Source organism: Chiloscyllium punctatum, chromosome 36 (assembly GCF_047496795.1).
Source record: "Chiloscyllium punctatum isolate Juve2018m chromosome 36, sChiPun1.3, whole genome shotgun sequence".
NCBI lineage: Eukaryota > Metazoa > Chordata > Chondrichthyes > Orectolobiformes > Hemiscylliidae > Chiloscyllium > Chiloscyllium punctatum.
Window position 1 is genome coordinate 62810479 of NC_092774.1, and position 13327 is coordinate 62823805.

General features: G+C 49.4%; 3 non-coding genes across 3 annotated transcripts; all 3 read right to left on the reverse strand.

Moving 5' to 3' along the window:
- Nucleotides 1–4443: 4443 nt before the first annotated feature.
- Nucleotides 4444–4515, reverse strand: trnam-cau (transfer RNA methionine (anticodon CAU)). Its single transcript has one exon. It is a non-coding gene; the product is annotated as a tRNA-Met (tRNA).
- Nucleotides 4516–7164: 2649 nt separating this feature from the next.
- Nucleotides 7165–7236, reverse strand: trnam-cau (transfer RNA methionine (anticodon CAU)). The gene has a single exon. It is a non-coding gene; the product is annotated as a tRNA-Met (tRNA).
- A 5357-nt stretch (nt 7237–12593) lies between these two features.
- Nucleotides 12594–12665, reverse strand: trnam-cau (transfer RNA methionine (anticodon CAU)). The gene has a single exon. It is a non-coding gene; the product is annotated as a tRNA-Met (tRNA).
- Nucleotides 12666–13327: the final 662 nt, after the last annotated feature.

Sequence of the window (13327 nt, forward strand, 5' to 3'; positions counted from 1 at the left end):
CCCGGGATCTCTCGCAAATCAGCGCAGTAACAGACCCTAAGCGAGAATCATACGCCTAGACCAACGAGCCAGAAAGCACGCACGCAGGTAATGCCCCAGACCTCTTGAGCGACCTGAGACATGCTCAGTATGAAATACATTTGAGCAAGCGGCAAAGACCTTCCCGAACAGCTGCTTCTCATCCAGTCTCCCTGCTGCTATTTCATTCCACCGCATTCTCTGCTGACAGTGTCGTTTCCCCAACGTAGCATGAAGCATAAACTGGGTGACTGCTTCGCAGAACATCCCGCTTCTGCCCGCAGAAACTAAAGGCCCTGACCTTGCGGTTGCCTGCCACTTTAACACATCACCCTGTTCCCTGGCCAACATCCCTGTCTCAGGCTTGCAGCAGTGTTCTAGCTCCAGATGAAGGAACAACATCTCATTTTCCACTTGGAGCCCTTCCAGCCCTCCGGTCTTCAATATCGAGTTCTATAACTATAGGGCCTGAACCCCCCCATGTCCTTGACCCCTACCACACGAAAGACTCCTGTTTATCACCTCGTCTGCTATGACACACGACGTATTGTTAGCCACTAACAGTCTCCATTAACAGTTATTCGCCCTCTCACGAGGATCGTTATTCACTCCTACGTCCTGCCTATTGTTCTTTCTCTGAGCTGGCGGCAAACACAGCAATGAACATTGGAGACTCTGAGCCAGCTGAAACTTGCTCAGTGTGAAGTAGATTCCACATTGCTGCAAGAATTGCAAGCAGCAAAGCCTTTCCAGAACATCTGCTTGTCATTCTGTCCCCGGGGGGCTGATGTTTGTCTCTTCCCCAGGAACAGGAGTATCTCCACTGGCGGATAATTAAACCATTTTATTTCTACTTGCACGTTGTTCTGGGGGGAGGGGGGGTGGGGGAATGTCGGTTTGGGGGAGGGTAGGAGTCCATTCGCTCTTCTGCTCTCTCTCCCTCTTTCTCTCTCTCTCTCTCTCTGAAACTCTTGGGGTGAGAGGTGTCAGTTACATTAATGCGGGGAACATGAACAACTTTGATTGTGAACTTTCTCCAAAGGTCTGTTATCGGAGAGACAGAAAGATGCTGTGCTGGCAGGACAGAGAGAAATGAACACCGAGGACTCTTCGCCCAGGTAAATTCACATTGTTGTGCAGCCTGCTTGGTGTTCAGAAATCGTCTTCACGCAGCAATCTTACGGAAAGTCTATTGCAAAGTGGGCATCGCTTTCTTTGCTGCGACCGCGCAGCAGTTAACATCTGAGCCCCAAGTGTCCCAGATGAAGAGAATCCGCGTGAAACCTTCACTCACTGAGAGTCATCCCCACGGCCCTGAGCTGAGGGACTGCAGGCAGTCCAACACGGAAGGGACGGTTAAAAATGAACCATTTTTGCTCCCTGAGCAACACGTAGCATCATTGTCGCGCAGACAGAAGCCATTCAGCCCATGGATTCCACGGCGACTGTCTGTCACTTGTCTCTCTCTGAGGTTATTCACAATCGGTGGTATCCGTCCTAATAGTGGGGGACGATGTCTGAGTTTCAACTTTACCAGCTCATTAGCATCGAAGAGAACCGGTTTTGCGATTCAGTTCAGAGGAAACTGACCAAGAACAGAATATCACTGAGACCTCTAAAACCCATGCCGTTTGAATGGAGTGGATCGATATGAACATCGGCAAGTAGATGCAAAGGCAGCTTGCTGAAGAAAGCAGATCAAGGTGACAGTGAACGATAGCAGAGGATGGTTTCGATCCATCGACCTCTGGGTTATGGGCCCAGCACGCTCCCGCTGTGCCACTCTGCTGCCGCTGGGAGACGCTCGTTGCGCAGAACACTTCAGGTTTTTGTCTGGCACGCGGCAGGCACCTTCGAGCCTGATGTCAAAGACCTCCACTGCTGTCGTGTGATATGCTGTTTCGCAGACGTATGGAGGCTGTGTAAATATAAACTTTTTTCTAAATTCCCACATTCTGTCGGTCGAACTGTGATTTCACACTGAATCACAACATGTGTCACAGCGCAGACGGAGGCTCTGCGGCCCACCTTCTCTCTGCTGGTTCTACGCTTAAGTAAACGTGTGACTCTAGTCGTTTCATTTCATTCTCTCGCCTTCTCAGCGGAAATCTGCACATCTGAACGTGACCACCGAATTCCCTTTTGGGTCCATTGAATCTTCCTCTTTGTCAATGTCAGACAGGGACTTACTGACCCTCACCACTCCCTGTACGAAAACGTTCTTCCTAATGTCACTTTTACTTCTTTTCCTCGTGACTCTAAAATTCTGCCGAATCGTTATGGATCCTTTCAGGCGTGGGAGCATTTTCACAACATTATTTCCTGTTTCTAGGTCCCTCATGACTTGGAAAAGTTCGGTTCTCCGAGGAGAGCTGTCCCAATTTTCCAATCTACCTTGATTGCTGACATTCCTCAAACACCGCACCACTCACGTCAACCTGTTGAGCACTATGGTAAAAACAATGACTGCAGATGCTGGAAACCAGATTCTGGATTAGTGGTGCTGGAAGAGCACAGCAGTTCAGGCAGCATCCAAGTAGCTTGTTGAACACGATCTCCAACCATTTCATTTCTCTGTTTTCTGCCTCATTCGTACTCCAAGCAGCCCACGCTGGTTTCACGAAGGTGCTTTTTGAGAAAGTCAATCAGGCAGTTTTGCACAAGTCAAGTTAAAAAAAAACACGGGCTCGTCCGGGATCTCTCGCAAATCAGCGCAGGAACAGACCCTAAGCGAGAATCATACGCCTAGACCAACGAGCCAGAAAGCACGCACGCAGGTAATGCCCCAGACCTCTTGAGCGACCTGAGACATGCTCAGTATGAAATACATTTGAGCAAGCGGCAAAGACTTTCCCGAACAGCTGCTTCTCATCCAGTCTCCCTGCTGCTATTTCATTCCACCGCATTCTCTGCTCACAGTGTCGTTTCCCCAACGTAGCATGAAGCATAAACTGGGTGACTGCTTCGCAGAACATCCCGCTTCTGCCCGCAGAAACTAAAGGCCCTGACCTTGCGGTTGCCTGCCACTTTAACACATCACCCTGTTCCCTGGCCAACATCCCTGTCTCAGGCTTGCAGCAGTGTTCTAGCTCCAGATGAAGGAACAACATCTCATTTTCCACTTGGAGCCCTTCCAGCCCTCCGGTCTTCAATATCGAGTTCTATAACTATAGGGCCTGAACCCCCCCATGTCCTTGACCCCTACCACACAAAAGACTCCTGTTTATCACCTCGTCTGCTATGACACACGACGTATTGTTAGCCACTAACAGTCTCCATTAACAGTTATTCGCCCTCTCACGAGGATCGTTATTCACTCCTACGTCCTGCCTATTGTTCTTTCTCTGAGCTGGCGGCAAACACAGCAATGAACATTGGAGACTCTGAGCCAGCTGAAACTTGCTCAGTGTGAAGTACATTCCACATTGCTGCAAGAATTGCAAGCAGCAAAGCCTTTCCAGAACATCTGCTTGTCATTCTGTCCCCGGGGGGCTGATGTTTGTCTCTTCCCCAGGAACAGGAGTATCTCCACTGGCGGATAATTAAACCATTTTATTTCTACTTGCACGTTGTTCTGGGGGGAGGGGGGGTGGGGGAATGTAGGTTTGGGGGAGGGTAAGAGTCCATTCGCTCTTCTGCTCTCTCTCCCTCTTTGTCTCTCTCTCTCTCTCTGAAACTCTTGGGGTGAGAGGTGTCAGTTACATTAATGCGGGGAACATGAACAACTTTGATTGTGAACTTTCTCCAAAGGTCTGTTATCGGAGAGACAGAAAGATGCTGTGCTGGCAGGACAGAGAGAAATGAACACCGAGGACTCTTCGCCCAGGTAAATTCACATTGTTGTGCAGCCTGCTTGGTGTTCAGAAATCGTCTTCACGCAGCAATCTTACGGAAAGTCTATTGCAAAGTGGGCATCGCTTTCTTTGCTGCGACCGCGCAGCAGTTAACATCTGAGCCCCAAGTGTCCCAGATGAAGAGAATCCGCGTGAAACCTTCACTCACTGAGAGTCATCCCCACGGCCCTGAGCTGAGGGACTGCAGGCAGTCCAACACGGAAGGGACGGTTAAAAATGAACCATTTTTGCTCCCTGAGCGACACGTAGCATCATTGTCGCGCAGACAGAAGCCATTCAGCCCATGGATTCCACGACGACTGTCTGTCACTTGTCTCTCTCTGAGGTTATTCACAATCGGTGGTATCCGTCCTAATAGTGGGGGACGATGTCTGAGTTTCAACTTTACCAGCTCATTAGCATCGAAGAGAACCGGTTTTGCGATTCAGTTCAGAGGAAACCGACCAAGAACAGAATATCACTGAGACCTCTAAAACCCATGCCGTTTGAATGGAGTGGATCGATATGAACATCGGCAAGTAGATGCAAAGGCAGCTTGCTGAAGAAAGCAGATCAAGGTGACAGTGAACGATAGCAGAGGATGGTTTCGATCCATCGACCTCTGGGTTATGGGCCCAGCACGCTCCCGCTGCGCCACTCTGCTGCCGCTTGGAGACGCTCGTTGCGCAGAACACTTCAGGTTTTTGTCTGGCACGCGGCAGGCACCTTCGAGCCTGATGTCAAAGACCTCCACTGCTGTCGTGTGATATGCTGTTTCGCAGACGTATGGAGGCTGTGTAAATATAAACTTTTTTCTAAATTCCCACATTCTGTCGGTCGAACTGTGATTTCACACTGAATCACAACATGTGTCACAGCGCAGACGGAGGCTCTGCGGCCCACCTTCGCTCTGCTGGTTCTACGCTTAAGTAAACGTGTGACTCTAGTCGTTTCATTTCATTCTCTCGCCTTCTCAGCGGAAATCTGCACATCTGAACGTGACCACCGAATTCCCTTTTGGGTCCATTGAATCTTCCTCTTTGTCAATGTCAGACAGGGACTTACTGACCCTCACCACTCCCTGTACGAAAACGTTCTTCCTAATGTCACTTTTACTTCTTTTCCTCGTGACTCTAAAATTCTGCCGAATCGTTATGGATCCTTTCAGGCGTGGGAGCATTTTCACAACATTATTTCCTGTTTCTAGGTCCCTCATGACTTGGAAAAGTTCGGTTCTCCGAGGAGAGCTGTCCCAATTTTCCAATCTACCTTGATTGCTGACATTCCTCAAACACCGCACCACTCACGTCAACCTGTTGAGCACTATGGTAAAAACAATGACTGCAGATGCTGGAAACCAGATTCTGGATTAGTGGTGCTGGAAGAGCACAGCAGTTCAGGCAGCATCCAAGTAGCTTGTTGAACACGATCTCCAACCATTTCATTTCTCTGTTTTCTGCCTCATTCGTACTCCAGGCAGCCCACGCTGGTTTCACGAAGGTGCTTTTTGAGAAAGTCAATCAGGCAGTTTTGCACAAGTCAAGTTAAAAAAAAATACGGGCTCGTCCGGGATTTGAACCCGGGACCTCTCGCAAATCAGCGCAGGAACAGACCCTAAGCGAGAATCATACGCCTAGACCAACGAGCCAGAAAGCACGCACGCAGGTAATGCCCCAGACCTCTTGAGCGACCTGAGACATGCTCAGTATGAAATACATTTGAGCAAGCGGCAAAGACTTTCCCGAACAGCTGCTTCTCATCCAGTCTCCCTGCTGCTATTTCATTCCACCGCATTCTCTGCTCACAGTGTCGTTTCCCCAACGTAGCATGAAGCATAAACTGGGTGACTGCTTCGCAGAACATCCCGCTTCTGCCCGCAGAAACTAAAGGCCCTGACCTTGCGGTTGCCTGCCACTTTAACACATCACCCTGTTCCCTGGCCAACATCCCTGTCTCAGGCTTGCAGCAGTGTTCTAGCTCCAGATGAAGGAACAACATCTCATTTTCCACTTGGAGCCCTTCCAGCCCTCCGGTCTTCAATATCGAGTTCTATAACTATAGGGCCTGAACCCCCCCATGTCCTTGACCCCTACCACACAAAAGACTCCTGTTTATCACCTCGTCTGCTATGACACACGACGTATTGTTAGCCACTAACAGTCTCCATTAACAGTTATTCGCCCTCTCACGAGGATCGTTATTCACTCCTACGTCCTGCCTATTGTTCTTTCTCTGAGCTGGCGGCAAACACAGCAATGAACATTGGAGACTCTGAGCCAGCTGAAACTTGCTCAGTGTGAAGTACATTCCACATTGCTGCAAGAATTGCAAGCAGCAAAGCCTTTCCAGAACATCTGCTTGTCATTCTGTCCCCGGGGGGCTGATGTTTGTCTCTTCCCCAGGAACAGGAGTATCTCCACTGGCGGATAATTAAACCATTTTATTTCTACTTGCACGTTGTTCTGGGGGGAGGGGGGGTGGGGGAATGTAGGTTTGGGGGAGGGTAAGAGTCCATTCGCTCTTCTGCTCTCTCTCCCTCTTTGTCTCTCTCTCTCTCTCTGAAACTCTTGGGGTGAGAGGTGTCAGTTACATTAATGCGGGGAACATGAACAACTTTGATTGTGAACTTTCTCCAAAGGTCTGTTATCGGAGAGACAGAAAGATGCTGTGCTGGCAGGACAGAGAGAAATGAACACCGAGGACTCTTCGCCCAGGTAAATTCACATTGTTGTGCAGCCTGCTTGGTGTTCAGAAATCGTCTTCACGCAGCAATCTTACGGAAAGTCTATTGCAAAGTGGGCATCGCTTTCTTTGCTGCGACCGCGCAGCAGTTAACATCTGAGCCCCAAGTGTCCCAGATGAAGAGAATCCGCGTGAAACCTTCACTCACTGAGAGTCATCCCCACGGCCCTGAGCTGAGGGACTGCAGGCAGTCCAACACGGAAGGGACGGTTAAAAATGAACCATTTTTGCTCCCTGAGCGACACGTAGCATCATTGTCGCGCAGACAGAAGCCATTCAGCCCATGGATTCCACGACGACTGTCTGTCACTTGTCTCTCTCTGAGGTTATTCACAATCGGTGGTATCCGTCCTAATAGTGGGGGACGATGTCTGAGTTTCAACTTTACCAGCTCATTAGCATCGAAGAGAACCGGTTTTGCGATTCAGTTCAGAGGAAACCGACCAAGAACAGAATATCACTGAGACCTCTAAAACCCATGCCGTTTGAATGGAGTGGATCGATATGAACATCGGCAAGTAGATGCAAAGGCAGCTTGCTGAAGAAAGCAGATCAAGGTGACAGTGAACGATAGCAGAGGATGGTTTCGATCCATCGACCTCTGGGTTATGGGCCCAGCACGCTCCCGCTGCGCCACTCTGCTGCCGCTTGGAGACGCTCGTTGCGCAGAACACTTCAGGTTTTTGTCTGGCACGCGGCAGGCACCTTCGAGCCTGATGTCAAAGACCTCCACTGCTGTCGTGTGATATGCTGTTTCGCAGACGTATGGAGGCTGTGTAAATATAAACTTTTTTCTAAATTCCCACATTCTGTCGGTCGAACTGTGATTTCACACTGAATCACAACATGTGTCACAGCGCAGACGGAGGCTCTGCGGCCCACCTTCGCTCTGCTGGTTCTACGCTTAAGTAAACGTGTGACTCTAGTCGTTTCATTTCATTCTCTCGCCTTCTCAGCGGAAATCTGCACATCTGAACGTGACCACCGAATTCCCTTTTGGGTCCATTGAATCTTCCTCTTTGTCAATGTCAGACAGGGACTTACTGACCCTCACCACTCCCTGTACGAAAACGTTCTTCCTAATGTCACTTTTACTTCTTTTCCTCGTGACTCTAAAATTCTGCCGAATCGTTATGGATCCTTTCAGGCGTGGGAGCATTTTCACAACATTATTTCCTGTTTCTAGGTCCCTCATGACTTGGAAAAGTTCGGTTCTCCGAGGAGAGCTGTCCCAATTTTCCAATCTACCTTGATTGCTGACATTCCTCAAACACCGCACCACTCACGTCAACCTGTTGAGCACTATGGTAAAAACAATGACTGCAGATGCTGGAAACCAGATTCTGGATTAGTGGTGCTGGAAGAGCACAGCAGTTCAGGCAGCATCCAAGTAGCTTGTTGAACACGATCTCCAACCATTTCATTTCTCTGTTTTCTGCCTCATTCGTACTCCAGGCAGCCCACGCTGGTTTCACGAAGGTGCTTTTTGAGAAAGTCAATCAGGCAGTTTTGCACAAGTCAAGTTAAAAAAAAATACGGGCTCGTCCGGGATTTGAACCCGGGACCTCTCGCAAATCAGCGCAGGAACAGACCCTAAGCGAGAATCATACGCCTAGACCAACGAGCCAGAAAGCACGCACGCAGGTAATGCCCCAGACCTCTTGAGCGACCTGAGACATGCTCAGTATGAAATACATTTGAGCAAGCGGCAAAGACTTTCCCGAACAGCTGCTTCTCATCCAGTCTCCCTGCTGCTATTTCATTCCACCGCATTCTCTGCTCACAGTGTCGTTTCCCCAACGTAGCATGAAGCATAAACTGGGTGACTGCTTCGCAGAACATCCCGCTTCTGCCCGCAGAAACTAAAGGCCCTGACCTTGCGGTTGCCTGCCACTTTAACACATCACCCTGTTCCCTGGCCAACATCCCTGTCTCAGGCTTGCAGTAGTGTTCTAGCTCCAGATGAAGGAACAACATCTCATTTTCCACTTGGAGCCCTTCCAGCCCTCCGGTCTTCAATATCGAGTTCTATAACTATAGGGCCTGAACCCCCCCATGTCCTTGACCCCTACCACACAAAAGACTCCTGTTTATCACCTCGTCTGCTATGACACACGACGTATTGTTAGCCACTAACAGTCTCCATTAACAGTTATTCGCCCTCTCACGAGGATCGTTATTCACTCCTACGTCCTGCCTATTGTTCTTTCTCTGAGCTGGCGGCAAACACAGCAATGAACATTGGAGACTCTGAGCCAGCTGAAACTTGCTCAGTGTGAAGTACATTCCACATTGCTGCAAGAATTGCAAGCAGCAAAGCCTTTCCAGAACATCTGCTTGTCATTCTGTCCCCGGGGGGCTGATGTTTGTCTCTTCCCCAGGAACAGGAGTATCTCCACTGGCGGATAATTAAACCATTTTATTTCTACTTGCACGTTGTTCTGGGGGGAGGGGGGGTGGGGGAATGTAGGTTTGGGGGAGGGTAAGAGTCCATTCGCTCTTCTGCTCTCTCTCCCTCTTTGTCTCTCTCTCTCTCTCTGAAACTCTTGGGGTGAGAGGTGTCAGTTACATTAATGCGGGGAACATGAACAACTTTGATTGTGAACTTTCTCCAAAGGTCTGTTATCGGAGAGACAGAAAGATGCTGTGCTGGCAGGACAGAGAGAAATGAACACCGAGGACTCTTCGCCCAGGTAAATTCACATTGTTGTGCAGCCTGCTTGGTGTTCAGAAATCGTCTTCACGCAGCAATCTTACGGAAAGTCTATTGCAAAGTGGGCATCGCTTTCTTTGCTGCGACCGCGCAGCAGTTAACATCTGAGCCCCAAGTGTCCCAGATGAAGAGAATCCGCGTGAAACCTTCACTCACTGAGAGTCATCCCCACGGCCCTGAGCTGAGGGACTGCAGGCAGTCCAACACGGAAGGGACGGTTAAAAATGAACCATTTTTGCTCCCTGAGCAACACGTAGCATCATTGTCGCGCAGACAGAAGCCATTCAGCCCATGGATTCCACGGCGACTGTCTGTCACTTGTCTCTCTCTGAGGTTATTCACAATCGGTGGTATCCGTCCTAATAGTGGGGGACGATGTCTGAGTTTCAACTTTACCAGCTCATTAGCATCGAAGAGAACCGGTTTTGCGATTCAGTTCAGAGGAAACTGACCAAGAACAGAATATCACTGAGACCTCTAAAACCCATGCCGTTTGAATGGAGTGGATCGATATGAACATCGGCAAGTAGATGCAAAGGCAGCTTGCTGAAGAAAGCAGATCAAGGTGACAGTGAACGATAGCAGAGGATGGTTTCGATCCATCGACCTCTGGGTTATGGGCCCAGCACGCTCCCGCTGTGCCACTCTGCTGCCGCTGGGAGACGCTCGTTGCGCAGAACACTTCAGGTTTTTGTCTGGCACGCGGCAGGCACCTTCGAGCCTGATGTCAAAGACCTCCACTGCTGTCGTGTGATATGCTGTTTCGCAGACGTATGGAGGCTGTGTAAATATAAACTTTTTTCTAAATTCCCACATTCTGTCGGTCGAACTGTGATTTCACACTGAATCACAACATGTGTCACAGCGCAGACGGAGGCTCTGCGGCCCACCTTCTCTCTGCTGGTTCTACGCTTAAGTAAACGTGTGACTCTAGTCGTTTCATTTCATTCTCTCGCCTTCTCAGCGGAAATCTGCACATCTGAACGTGACCACCGAATTCCCTTTTGGGTCCATTGAATCTTCCTCTTTGTCAATGTCAGACAGGGACTTACTGACCCTCACCACTCCCTGTACGAAAACGTTCTTCCTAATGTCACTTTTACTTCTTTTCCTCGTGACTCTAAAATTCTGCCGAATCGTTATGGATCCTTTCAGGCGTGGGAGCATTTTCACAACATTATTTCCTGTTTCTAGGTCCCTCATGACTTGGAAAAGTTCGGTTCTCCGAGGAGAGCTGTCCCAATTTTCCAATCTACCTTGATTGCTGACATTCCTCAAACACCGCACCACTCACGTCAACCTGTTGAGCACTATGGTAAAAACAATGACTGCAGATGCTGGAAACCAGATTCTGGATTAGTGGTGCTGGAAGAGCACAGCAGTTCAGGCAGCATCCAAGTAGCTTGTTGAACACGATCTCCAACCATTTCATTTCTCTGTTTTCTGCCTCATTCGTACTCCAAGCAGCCCACGCTGGTTTCACGAAGGTGCTTTTTGAGAAAGTCAATCAGGCAGTTTTGCACAAGTCAAGTTAAAAAAAAACACGGGCTCGTCCGGGATCTCTCGCAAATCAGCGCAGGAACAGACCCTAAGCGAGAATCATACGCCTAGACCAACGAGCCAGAAAGCACGCACGCAGGTAATGCCCCAGACCTCTTGAGCGACCTGAGACATGCTCAGTATGAAATACATTTGAGCAAGCGGCAAAGACTTTCCCGAACAGCTGCTTCTCATCCAGTCTCCCTGCTGCTATTTCATTCCACCGCATTCTCTGCTCACAGTGTCGTTTCCCCAACGTAGCATGAAGCATAAACTGGGTGACTGCTTCGCAGAACATCCCGCTTCTGCCCGCAGAAACTAAAGGCCCTGACCTTGCGGTTGCCTGCCACTTTAACACATCACCCTGTTCCCTGGCCAACATCCCTGTCTCAGGCTTGCAGCAGTGTTCTAGCTCCAGATGAAGGAACAACATCTCATTTTCCACTTGGAGCCCTTCCAGCCCTCCGGTCTTCAATATCGAGTTCTATAACTATAGGGCCTGAACCCCCCCATGTCCTTGACCCCTACCACACAAATGACTCCTGTTTATCACCTCGTCTGCTATGACACACGACGTATTGTTAGCCACTAACAGTCTCCATTAACAGTTATTCGCCCTCTCACGAGGATCGTTATTCACTCCTACGTCCTGCCTATTGTTCTTTCTCTGAGCTGGCGGCAAACACAGCAATGAACATTGGAGACTCTGAGCCAGCTGAAACTTGCTCAGTGTGAAGTACATTCCACATTGCTGCAAGAATTGCAAGCAGCAAAGCCTTTCCAGAACATCTGCTTGTCATTCTGTCCCCGGGGGGCTGATGTTTGTCTCTTCCCCAGGAACAGGAGTATCTCCACTGGCGGATAATTAAACCATTTTATTTCTACTTGCACGTTGTTCTGGGGGGAGGGGGGGTGGGGGAATGTAGGTTTGGGGGAGGGTAAGAGTCCATTCGCTCTTCTGCTCTCTCTCCCTCTTTGTCTCTCTCTCTCTCTCTGAAACTCTTGGGGTGAGAGGTGTCAGTTACATTAATGCGGGGAACATGAACAACTTTGATTGTGAACTTTCTCCAAAGGTCTGTTATCGGAGAGACAGAAAGATGCTGTGCTGGCAGGACAGAGAGAAATGAACACCGAGGACTCTTCGCCCAGGTAAATTCACATTGTTGTGCAGCCTGCTTGGTGTTCAGAAATCGTCTTCACGCAGCAATCTTACGGAAAGTCTATTGCAAAGTGGGCATCGCTTTCTTTGCTGCGACCGCGCAGCAGTTAACATCTGAGCCCCAAGTGTCCCAGATGAAGAGAATCCGCGTGAAACCTTCACTCACTGAGAGTCATCCCCACGGCCCTGAGCTGAGGGACTGCAGGCAGTCCAACACGGAAGGGACGGTTAAAAATGAACCATTTTTGCTCCCTGAGCGACACGTAGCATCATTGTCGCGCAGACAGAAGCCATTCAGCCCATGGATTCCACGACGACTGTCTGTCACTTGTCTCTCTCTGAGGTTATTCACAATCGGTGGTATCCGTCCTAATAGTGGGGGACGATGTCTGAGTTTCAACTTTACCAGCTCATTAGCATCGAAGAGAACCGGTTTTGCGATTCAGTTCAGAGGAAACCGACCAAGAACAGAATATCACTGAGACCTCTAAAACCCATGCCGTTTGAATGGAGTGGATCGATATGAACATCGGCAAGTAGATGCAAAGGCAGCTTGCTGAAGAAAGCAGATCAAGGTGACAGTGAACGATAGCAGAGGATGGTTTCGATCCATCGACCTCTGGGTTATGGGCCCAGCACGCTCCCGCTGCGCCACTCTGCTGCCGCTTGGAGACGCTCGTTGCGCAGAACACTTCAGGTTTTTGTCTGGCACGCGGCAGGCACCTTCGAGCCTGATGTCAAAGACCTCCACTGCTGTCGTGTGATATGCTGTTTCGCAGACGTATGGAGGCTGTGTAAATATAAACTTTTTTCTAAATTCCCACATTCTGTCGGTCGAACTGTGATTTCACACTGAATCACAACATGTGTCACAGCGCAGACGGAGGCTCTGCGGCCCACCTTCGCTCTGCTGGTTCTACGCTTAAGTAAACGTGTGACTCTAGTCGTTTCATTTCATTCTCTCGCCTTCTCAGCGGAAATCTGCACATCTGAACGTGACCACCGAATTCCCTTTTGGGTCCATTGAATCTTCCTCTTTGTCAATGTCAGACAGGGACTTACTGACCCTCACCACTCCCTGTACGAAAACGTTCTTCCTAATGTCACTTTTACTTCTTTTCCTCGTGACTCTAAAATTCTGCCGAATCGTTATGGATCCTTTCAGGCGTGGGAGCATTTTCACAACATTATTTCCTGTTTCTAGGTCCCTCATGACTTGGAAAAGTTCGGTTCTCCGAGGAGAGCTGTCCCAATTTTCCAATCTACCTTGATTGCTGACATTCCTCAAACACCGCACCACTCACGTCAACCTGTTGAGCACTA